Raw genomic sequence first — 11,781 nt, forward strand, 5'->3', positions numbered from 1 at the left:
CATTCTAGTTGGTAAATTTATTACCTTTTAAAATGTGCTTGGCACCTGCCTTAAATAGTGCAAACATTTGTGTGCATCTATAAATTATTTAACTGGCAGGAAAAAAAATTACATTTTAAAACTAAAATTTAGGCCTTTTATAAAAATTATCCAGACTTTTTTTGATAAAGCCTATAAGAATAAACTGAATCTAATTAGCAAAACCAAATACTGAATTAATAACATTTTATAATAATAAAATGCCACTTTTTTTGGTCTTTAAAGAACTAAGATTTTCTCCAAATGGGTTATAATTTAATGTTTAATTTTGAAATGTTTAATGTATTTATTGAGCCCTCTAAATTGAAGCCATCACCTTTAATTAAGTACTACTTCAATGACTATACTCAACCAGAATTTTTAAAATAAAAATTAACATTTTTTCCTGGTAAATAAAGTACAACTTTGTCAGAAATTACTGCCTAAATGTGTATTAACATAATAGCAGTATTTTTTCAGGTAAAGGTGCTATCATGTTTAATGTATATATAGAGAAAGAGGGGAAAATGAAAAGTGGAAGATTAGTTAGAAATAGAATTTAGAAATAGAGTAGTTTTGAAAAATGGCTTTGTAATATATGATTTCCAGCACATCCCACCTTAAAAACCTTGGAGGGGATCAGCGATATATAACCTGGGTAATTGGGGATGATGGACATTTTAGACCAATTTTGACAAACAGTAAATAAGTCTTAGGACAAGGGTACATTTGGTGTAAGAATTGGTAGAAGCAAAGAAAAGCCAGCCTATATAGTTTGTAATTCATAATCCATTTTCTAATGTTCAAAGTTTATATTTCATTATTGATAGTATTGAATACACAGTTTCCCTGAAAATTGACAGGTCAAAAAATTTTACTGGATTATGGAATATTAACCCAGAACAGGTTTTTGATTCTTGGATGTCTATAATAATGCCAATTAACTTTATTTACTTTCTTGTATACTTGTAGGGGCTTTTGTTTTTATAAATTATTTTGTTTAAATAAAAAATCCCGATAAAGATTTATTGCTTTTTGGCTTTTTTTTTTTTTTTTTTTTTTTCCTTCTGTGCTTTACTCTACTTTTGGCTTCTGCTAAAATTTAAGTTAAGTGTAATTGGTAATTTTTCAAATGAATGGTTTTTATTATTTTCCTGAAGGCAAAATTAGATAACTGCTACTTACATTTTAACACAAATTATATTTTTAAAAATTAGCAGTTGGCTCAGGACTGGTGTTTTGTGAGTGGCATAAGCCTAAGAATCAGTGGGTTCATATTATAATGATCTGATAATCTCTTTACTATACATTCTAGGGTATAAACATTTTTAAGTCTTATATTCAGATATGTACGTTTTAGTGATTTCTTCCTTCCAGTCAAACATGGATACCACAGACTTTTGGACCTGAAGAGAGAGTGGGGCGATTCTGATTCAGCTACATTTATAAAATCCTCTTGTGGCAGCTTTCACAATCACTATAAATTTGTAATGTTACTCTGTCCTTTGCTAAAACTAAAACTTTTGGGGCCCTTAAAGATTGGGAAATTATGATTCTTATAGATTGAACATAACAAAAATGTTGATTTTTTTGAAAACTTGCTTCCTGTAACTTCCCTTTTTAGCAAAAGGGTTTCTTTAGCAATTGTTTTTAAAGTGTGTCCATGTGTTCCAACAAGGAGTTACCAATAGAAAGAGCAGAATATAGCAATATCTAGTACCAAAAAGGATGCACCCCAATGCCAGTTATTGCCAAACATAAAAGTCATGGAGAAGACTTCACAGCATGAGAAGTAGAATATGGTATGAAAATGTCAATACAGATGATGGTAACAACTAGTCTTAGAAAACATAAAAGTGAACATCTGCCAGATGATCTTATGTTAAACAGACTGGGCTCTGGAGGGAGTAACCTGGTCATGGCAGGGGCTGGTGAAAGGAGGTGCAAGAGTGTGATCCTCTAGACCAGAAGGGAGAATCTGGCAGCCTGTGGGTTTTATGTTGCCTACACAGTGATGTATACAGGTATTCCTTGGAGATATTGTGGGTTCAGTTCCAGACAACTGCAATAAAGTGAATAGCACAATAAAGTGAGTCACACAATTTTTTTGGTTTTCCAGTGCTTATAAAAGTTATGTTTATACTATATTATAGTCTATTAACTATGCCAAAGCATTATGTCTAAACAATGTACATATCTTAATTTAAAAATCTTTCATTGCCAAACAATTCTGTCATCTGAGCCCTGCCACTGCTTTATCTAAACTAAGTTTATGTAATATTCTAAATCCTTTGTTGTCACTTCAACAATGCTTATAGTATCTTCACGAGAAGTAGATTCCATCTCAAGAAATCACTTTCTTTGCTCATCTATCAGAAGCAACACTTCATTAAAGTTTTATCATGAGGACTGAAGCAAGTCAATTACATTTTCAGGCTACACTTCTAATTATAGTTCTCCTGCTGTTTCCACCACATGTATAGTTACTTCCTCCACTGAAGTCTTGAACCTTGGGATCAGCTTCCAAACTCTTGTAAATGTTGATATTTTGACCTTCTCCTATGAGTCACGAGTGTACTTAGTGGCATTTAGAATGGGGATTCCTTTCCTTTGCCCAGATCCATCAGAGGAATCACTATCAATGGCAGCTATAGTCTTTTGAAGTGTATTTCTTAAATAATAAGTCTTGAAAGTTGAAATGACTCCTTGATCCATGGGCTGCAGAATGGATGATGTGCTAGCAGGCATGAAAAAAACATGCATGTCATTGTGCAGCTCCATCAGCACCTTTAGGTGACCAGGTACCTAGTCAATGAGCAGCACAGTATTTTGAAAGGAATTTGTTTCAGTTTGCAAAGTTGCCAAAATGCAATATTCCAGAAAATGGGTTGACTATTAATAATGGGGATTTATTAAGTTAAAAGTTATAATTCTAAGGCCATGAAAATGTCCAAATTAAGGCATCAATAAGAGGATACCTTCTCTGAAGAAAGGCTGCTGGCATACAGGGCTCTTCTGTCACATGGGAAGGCATATGGCGACATCTACTGGTTCTTTCCTGGGTTCTGGTTTCAGTGGCTCTCCTTTTTTCTTGTGGGTCCTTCTTGTTTCTCTGCTGTCTCTCCAAATGTCTGCCTTTTATCCTCTCAAAAAGGATTCAGTAGAGGTTTAAGACCCACCTTGAATGGTCTGGATCACATCTCAACTGAAACAACCTAATCAAAAGGTCCCACCCACAATAGGTCTGCATCCATAAGAATGGACTAAAGAATATGGTCTTTTCTGGGATAGATAACAGCTCCAAATCAGCACAGAATCTTTCAAAATACTGAGCAGTAGATCTCAACAGTGGGCTTAAAATATTCACTAAACCATATTGTAAACAGATGTGCTGTCATCCAGGCTTTGTTGTTTCATGTACAGAGTACAGAGTAGATTTAGCACAATTCCTAAGGGCCCTAGGATTTTTGGAATATTAAATGAGCATTGGCTTCAACTTAAAGTCACCAGCTGCATTAGCTTTAACAAGCAAGTCAGCCTGTTCTTTGAAGCTTTGAAGCCATGCATTGACTTCTCTCTAGCTATGAAAGTAATAGAAGGCATCTTCTTCAATATAAGGCTGTTTCATCTACATTGAAAATCTGTTGTTTAGCTTAACCACCTTCATCAAGTATCTTAACTAGATCTGGATTACTTGCTGCAGATTCTACATCAGTACTTGCTGCTTTGTCTTGCACTTTTATGTTTGGGAGATGGCTTCTTTCCTTAAACCTCAAGAACCATCCTCTGCTAGCATCAAACTTTTCTTCAGCTTCCTAACCTCTCTCAGCCTTCGTAAAATTGAAGAGAATTAGTGCCTTTCTCCAGATTAGGCTTTACTTAAAAGAATGTGGCTGGTTTGATCTATCCAGACAACTAAAACTTTCTCCTTATCAGCAATAAGGCTGTTTTGCTTTCTTATAATTCATGTATTCACTCCAGTAGCACTTTTTAAATTTCCTTCAAGAACTTTTTCTTTGCATTCACAAATTGGCTAATTTTTGGTATGAGAGGCCTAGTTTTTGGCATTTCTTGGCTTTTGACATGCTGAGAAAAAAATCATTTCTAGCTTTTGATTTAAAGTGAGAGATGTGGGACTATTCCTTTCCCTTGAACCCTTTAGAGGCCATTGTAGGTTTATTAACTGTTCTAATTTCAATATTGTTTCTCAGAATAAGGAGGGCTGAGGAGAAGGAGAGAGCCAGGGGAATGGCTGGTTGGTGGAGCAGTCAAAACATGTGACATATCAATTAAGTTCGCTGTTTTACATAGGCATGGTTTGTGGCACCCCAAAACAATTACAATAGTAACATCAAAGTTCACAAATCGCAGATCATCATGACAGATATAATAGTAATGAAAAAAATTGAAATTTTGCAAGGATAACCAAAATGTGACACAGGGATACAAAGTAAACACATTCTGTTGGGAAAAAAATGTGCTCTCAGTCTTGCTGGATGCAGGGTTGCCACAAACATTTAATTTGTAAAGAATGCAATATCCACTAAGCACAATAAAGTGAAGTATGCCTATATTTCATGTTTGCATTTGTTCTCTCCCTGGATGCCTAGGAGCCTCACTTCTAGCCTGATCCCTGTAGGCCTAATTTAAATATGTATTCCTATCTTGGACATGTCTATATTAAAATAAAAGGTGTTGTAAGCTGAGGAATGTTTGAAGTCTGAAAAGGGACCAATGATAAATTTACTCCTTTGATGCCCTTACTCTGCCTGAATAATTTTCCTAGCTATAGAAAAGCAGTTCAACTTTCAATTCCCTCCCTTAGAAGCCAAATCTCATAACGGGACTTAAGACTGTTTTTTCTAACCTTCCTTCCTTTAAGAGTCAATGGCATTGGATGTGCCTTAGAGAAGGGCAGAGGATTGTGAAGTCTGACTTCAGGTCCCCTACTGTTTCTGCACCCCTCTCTTGTCCCTCCCCGAACTTGAAAACACACACATATTTCCTATCCACAAACAATACGGTGGAGCAGTTGCTACAAGAATGTGTCATAGGAATACAGGTTTGGGACACGATAGAAATTTTCAGCAAACGATCCTTTTACTACTTGCACAGAATAAAGTCCAGAAAGGGCAAATAATCTCCCTTCCATTTACATGGCACAAAGAGTCCAAAAGAGCAGAGGAAGAAGTCTCATCACACTGGTCTCCCGGGGTGGCTGAAAACTGCTCCTGGGCTGAGTCAGTAGATGGCAGCTCCTCATGCTCCACTTGTGCTGGAGAAGAGACACCAATCCAAACTGAGTGCAGGTTTTATCCACCTCAGGAGATGGGACCCTACCACTGAGGATTCCTGTTTTGATAAGCTTCTGCTGCTGCTTCCTGGTTTCAAGTTCTGGTAGGGCTTTTTCATTTCACTTAACAGGTCCCCCAGTTTGGGGAACAGCATACTGTAAGAAAGGAATAAGTTTCGTTTTCACATAGAGACAGCATGGAATAAGGGAAATGGAGGCAAAACCAGTTTAAACAAGCCCCAGACAAAGAGAAGAGAGAATCTGCCTGATGTAAAGAGACATGAGGTAGTATCAGAGGCGGGAACTAAAAGCAAAAAATAAAAATTTGGGGGGGCATTGGCTAATCAGTTCAAAATCTCAATAATGAGCTAGTTGGCTCTCTGGGATTGGCTGTACAAATTAAAATCTCAAAAGATGAATTAGTTAGTGTTCTCGGATAGGCTGTAACCTCTGTAGTACCCAGTCAATGGGGAAACAGGGGAGGGACTTGCGAATTAGGAGTAGGGGATTTAAACATCGCCATTCTCTTCCTCTGGCGCGCCAGCCTCCCGCGTGTTTGGCTGGACGCCCCATCTTGCAAGATTGTAAATAAATTCTTTTCTCCTCCAGAACCGAGAGAGCGTTTATTCCCTTACAGGCACCGCTTTATTTCCGACAACTTGGGGGCTCGTCCGGGATCCAAAGCTTCGGAGGGGGACCCCCGAGGTGGACAAAGGGAAGGCGCGCCCCGCTGATTGAGCGGTCTCGGACTCCGCCATTGGGGGCCCATCTCCGGCAGCTAAAGGGCCCGAGACCAGACGCTTGGATCTGCCGGTTGTGGATGAGAAAAGGGGGAAAGGGCTTGCCTCTGTTTGACCAGGCAACTCCGTGCACGGACCAAGGTAAGGAAAGTAATATATTGCCTTGGTGGTCGGGAATTCCTGATGAGTCTGGAGCTGCTTGTGTGTGACTGAGACGTGCGACATACTGCACGAAGCGAGTGCGGAGTCTCAATCTGCGGTTCCCTTCTCCCGCGAGGGAAAGGGCCAGAGACAGACGAAGCGAAAGGAACTGAGAGAAAGAAGCCCAGACAAGACTCAGGATGGGAAATAGAGGCAGTTGGCCGGCCGGGGAAGAAGAAAAGGGGGCACCTATAGAGTCCCTCGGGGACATCCCTCCAGATAGCCCACTAGGTAGGATGTTAAAATATTGGACCGATAGCGATCGGACCAAGGGAAAGGACAAAAAGAAAATGATTAAATACTGTTGTTACATTTGGACTGAAGAAAGCATTTCACCACCAGACGTATTCTGGCCAAAGTATGGGTCAGAGGAGGACTGGCTCTGTGCCAACCTTGTAATTTATGTTAATGAGAAGAAACCCTTTTCTAAGGAGGAGTCTGATTATGCCACGTGCTGGCTAAAGAACAAAAAAACTCCCCTTTACCTTGTGAAAGATAAAAACCCAAACTTGGAAGATGAGTTGGTAGAATCTAAACCCTGGGACCCCTTATTAAGCCTTCCTCCTCCCTACTATTCCCCTCCTCCCCCAGGGCAGAGATTGTTAGAGTCTGAGGACCTAATAAGGTCCGCACAGGTTCCAGGGGAATCAGGAGGCCCATCGGCGCCAACTGCCCCACCAGATATGACCCATCAATGGTTGAGGAAAGAATTAATACAGTGCAAAAAGGATGTACAGAATTTTCCATTTCCAAAAACTCTTGAAGGAAAGAGAGTAAGGGAACATCACCCCGTTAAATCCCTTTACCCCTTGAGGGAGGTGCCTATGGGGCCAAAGGAAGTCGGGTATGTAAATGCCCCATTAACGAGTGCAGAAGTAAGAAATTTTAAGAAGGAGATGAAATTGCTAATAGAGGACCCAATGGGGCTGGCTGAGCAAATAGATCAGTTCCTAGGCTCTAGCCTATACACGTGGTCTGAACTTATGTCCATATTAAACATCCTCTTTACAAAAGAGGAGAGAGGAATGATAAGAGGGGCTGCTATGAAAGAATGGGAAAGGCAACACCCGCCAGGGCAAGGGGTGATGGCAGCAGAGCAAAAATTTCCAAATACTGACCCTGATTGGGATAATAATGATAAAGAGGATAGGGCACAAATGAAGGATCTCAGAGACCTCATTGTAGAGGGAATAAAATTGGCGGTACCCAAATCTCAAAATTTGGATAAGGCCTTTGAGGTAAATCAAGAGAAAGATGAGTCTCCCTCTGCTTATCTACAAAGATTGAGAGAACAAGTAAGGAAATATTCAGGTATGAACCCTGATGACCCTGTAGCCCAGGGAATGTTAAAGGTCAGCTATGTGAAGGGATCTTGGCCTGATATTCGGAAAAAGATTCAGAAAATAGATGGATGGATGAATAAGCCATTGGAGGAGTTATTAAGGGAAGCACAGAAAGTATTTGTAAGAAGGGAGGACGAAAAACAAAAGCAGCAGACTAAAGTCATGATAGCCACTGTTGACCACTTGGTCAAGAAAAGATTAGAAACAGGAAATGGGGGATGCAGACAGAGGCGAGATAGGGGAGGGGGCTGGGCTGATTTAAAAAAAAGGAGCAAGGAAAATGCAGAACTCTGCAGGGTGTTATCATTGTGAAAAGCCTGGCCATTTCAAAAGGGAGTGCCCAGACTTACAGAAGGAGGGTCGAGTTATACCGCTAATGAATTTTGAAGACTAGGAGAGTCAGAGGCTCCTCATCTCAGAAGCCCACCGGGAGCCTTTAGTAAATTTAAAGGTGGGCCCATATCAAGAGGAAATTACATTCTTGGTAGACACTGGAGCAGCTTGCTCCTCTGTAAATCATCTTCCAAAGGGGGCCAGGCTCTCTGGCAGTTCCCTCACCGTCACAGGGGTAAAAGGGGAGGGATTTAAAGTTCCCATTCTTGAACCTACTAACATTTGTTGGGAAAATAATCAAATCATAGCTCCCTTGTTGCACATCCCAGAAGCTGGGAGTAATTTATTAGGAAGAGACCTAATAATACCTATGGGACTGGATTTAGAGGTAAGGAATGGACGGATTGAGGTTTTGGCCCTGCTCACTGAAGAAGATGAAAGAGACATTAAGGAGGAGGTATGGGTAAAAGAAGGAAACAGGGGAGGGTTGCAAATTCCCCCAATTAAAATCAAGTTAAAAAAGGAAGGGGAGGTCGTGTGCCAGAAACAATATCCTATTCCTCTTAAAGGAAGACAGGGACTCCAACCCATCATTGAGGGTCTCCTTCGGGATGGACTCTTGGAAACCTGTATGTCCTCTTTTAATACTCCCATTCTCCCCATTCAGAAACCAGATGGTAGCTGGAGAATGGTGCAGGATCTAAGGGCCATTAATAAAATTGTCCAGGTTCGACACCCTGTAGTTCCTAATCCTTACACTCTCCTGAGTAAAATTCCCTTCCATCATAAGTGGTTTAGTGTAGTAGATTTAAAGGATGCCTTCTGGGCCTGTCCCCTTGATCCAGAAAGTAGAGACCTGTTTGCCTTTGAGTGGGAAGATCCCTTCAATGGGCGAAAGCAGCAATACAGATGGACGGTCTTACCTCAGGGTTTCACGGAGTCCCCCAATCTCTTTGGGCAAGAGTTAGAGAGGGTACTGGAAAAATTTCCAGTCCCACCTGAAATCACCCTTCTGCAATATGTAGATGATCTATTAATATCAGGTAAAGAAAGGCAAGTGGTGGCTCAAGCTACGAAAAATCTACTGAACTTTTTAGGGGAACAAGGATTAAGGGTATCTAAAAGTAAACTGCAATTTGTAGCAAGGGAAGTTAAGTACCTAGGCCACCTCATAAGTGAAGGAAAAAGAAAAATCCATCCAGAAAGAATCCAGGCCATAGTAGAGTTGCCTCTTCCTCAAACAAAAAGAGAGCTAAGAAAATTCCTGGGATTGGTAGGGTACTGTAGATTGTGGATAGATTCTTTTGCATCTCGAACTAAAGAGCTATACCAAAAATTACTAGAGGAAGAGCCTGACAAGATAGAATGGGAGGAAGTGGAAATAAAGGCATTAAATGAACTCAAGCAGGCACTGGTGCAAGCTCCTGTTCTAGCACTTCCTTCCCTCGAAAAACCCTTTCACCTGTTTGTTACAGTAGATAAGGGAACAGCTTTGGGGGTCCTAACCCAAATCTGGGGAGGCCAAAGAAGGCCGGTGGCTTTCCTTTCGAAGGTTTTAGATCCAGTCTCTAGGGGGTGGCCTGGGTGTGTTCAAGCCATTGCAGCAACTGCCCTTTTAGTAGAAGAAAGCAGGAAATTAACCTTTGGAGGGGCATTAGTAGTTAGTACTCCTCATCAAGTGAGAACTATTCTGTCTCAAAGGGCAGGGAAATGGTTAACTGATTCTCGAATCTTAAAATATGAAGCAATCCTAATGGAAAAAGATGATTTGGTCTTAACAACAGATCATAGCCTAAACCCGGCCTCCTTCCTCTGGAAGGGGCCTGAGCAAGTAGAGACCCCTGAGCATGACTGTTTAGACCTAATTGAATACCAAACTCGAGTCCGACCTGACCTAAGGGATCTTCCCCTGCACTCGGGGGAAAAACTGTTCATAGATGGATCCTCCAAAGTCCTAGAAGGAGAAAGGCACAATGGCTATGCAGTTGTGGATGGGATAACTTGTGAAGTAAAAGAAGCTAGCCGATTGCCCAATAAGTGGTCAGCTCAAACTTGTGAATTGTATGCACTAAATCAAGCCCTCAAATTATTAGAAGGAAAGGATGGTACAATATACACTGACTCTAAGTATGCCTTTGGGGTAGTCCACACCTTTGGAAAGATCTGGGAAGAAAGGGGATTAATCAATAGCAAAGGAAAAGAACTGGTTCATGGGGAATTGGTGAAACAAGTATTAACCAATCTACTCTTACCTAGAGAAATATCAGTGGTGCATATAAATGGACACCAGAAGGGACCTACTTTTGAGGCAAAAGGCAATAGGTTGGCTGATGAAAAGGCTAAGGAGGCCTCTCTCTACCCCCCTTTAAAAATAATGATCCTAATACCCTCTATCCCTAAGGAATTTGGGGTCCCTACATTCTCTGCCAAAGAAGTAAAAGAGTTGAAACAGTTAGGAGCAACCTTAAATGATCAGGGGAAATGGTTTCTCCCAGATGGCAGACAAATGTTAAATAAACAAATAATGAGGGAGATATTAGCAGTCCTACACCAGGGGAGTCATTGGGGGGTACAAGCCATGTGTGATGTAGTACTTAGACAATTTGGATGTGTAGGCCTTTATACAGTTGCTAAACAAATCTGTGAGCGGTGCATAATTTGTCAAAAAATTAATAAAAAGGTTTTAAGAAAACAGGTACAAGGGGGAAGAGAGCCGGGCCTGAGACCATTCCAGAGCATTCAAGTTGATTATACTGAAATGCCACCAATCGGTCGTTTAAAATATATTTTGGTAATTGTCGACCACCTCACTGGATGGGTGGAAGCCTACCCTCTATCCTCAGCTACAGCATTGGGAACTTCTAAAGTTATCCTTGAACAAATCATTCCCCGTTATGGGTTAGTGGAAAATATAGACTCTGATAATGGCAGTCACTTTACCTCCTGTGTGTTGCAGAATGTCATGAGAAGCCTGGGTGTCACTTGGGACTTCCACACTCCCTGGCATCCACCATCCTCTGGGAGAGTGGAAAGAATGAATCAAACCATAAAGAAACATCTTTCTAAATTAGTTTTGGAAACAAAGTTACCTTGGATCAAGTGCTTACCTATAGCTCTACTAAGAATCAGGACTGCCCCTAGAAAAGAACTGGGAATTTCCCCTTATGAAATGCTTTTTGGTTTGCCTTTCCCCAGGTGGACTGGAGAGCTCCCCTCCCTAGACACAAAAGATCTTTTTCTTAAGAATTATATACTGGCCTTGTCTTCTACTTTATCATCTCTCAGGCACCGTGGACTGCTGGCTCAGACCCCGCCTCTTGAATTTGCTGCCCATCGACATCAGCCTGGCAGCTGGGTTCTGATCCAGTCGTGGAAAGAATCCAAACTTCAACCGATCTGGGAAGGACCCTATCAGGTCTTGCTGACAACTGAGACGGCAGTCCGAACGGCAGAAAGAGGCTGGACTCATTACACACGAGTGAAGGGACCGGTGCCTGAACCAGACGATAAGTATCCAGCAACTCAACCTGAATCCTGGAAAGTGACTCCTACCTCAGATCCCCTAAGGATCACTTTAAATAGGCAACAGTTGAAAGAACATACTAGGAGGGAGGAAGGGCTGAATTAAACCCTATGTTTGCATTGTGCTCTGTGTATAGCTTAATGATGAAATTGCTTATACTGATCATAATGTTCTATATTCAAGGAGTAACAGGTTCTGCTAAGCTGGTTATAAGTGTAGTCAAAGGCTTAAAGTCTCAAACTGTACAATTTGATGTTTGTCAAGTAATGAGCTGTAAAAATCTAAAACGTCAGCAACAACTGAGTGAGGAATATAAGCATTTATGTAAGC

The sequence above is a fragment of the Choloepus didactylus genome, chromosome 1, assembly GCF_015220235.1.
Source record: "Choloepus didactylus isolate mChoDid1 chromosome 1, mChoDid1.pri, whole genome shotgun sequence".
Lineage (NCBI taxonomy): Eukaryota > Metazoa > Chordata > Mammalia > Pilosa > Megalonychidae > Choloepus > Choloepus didactylus.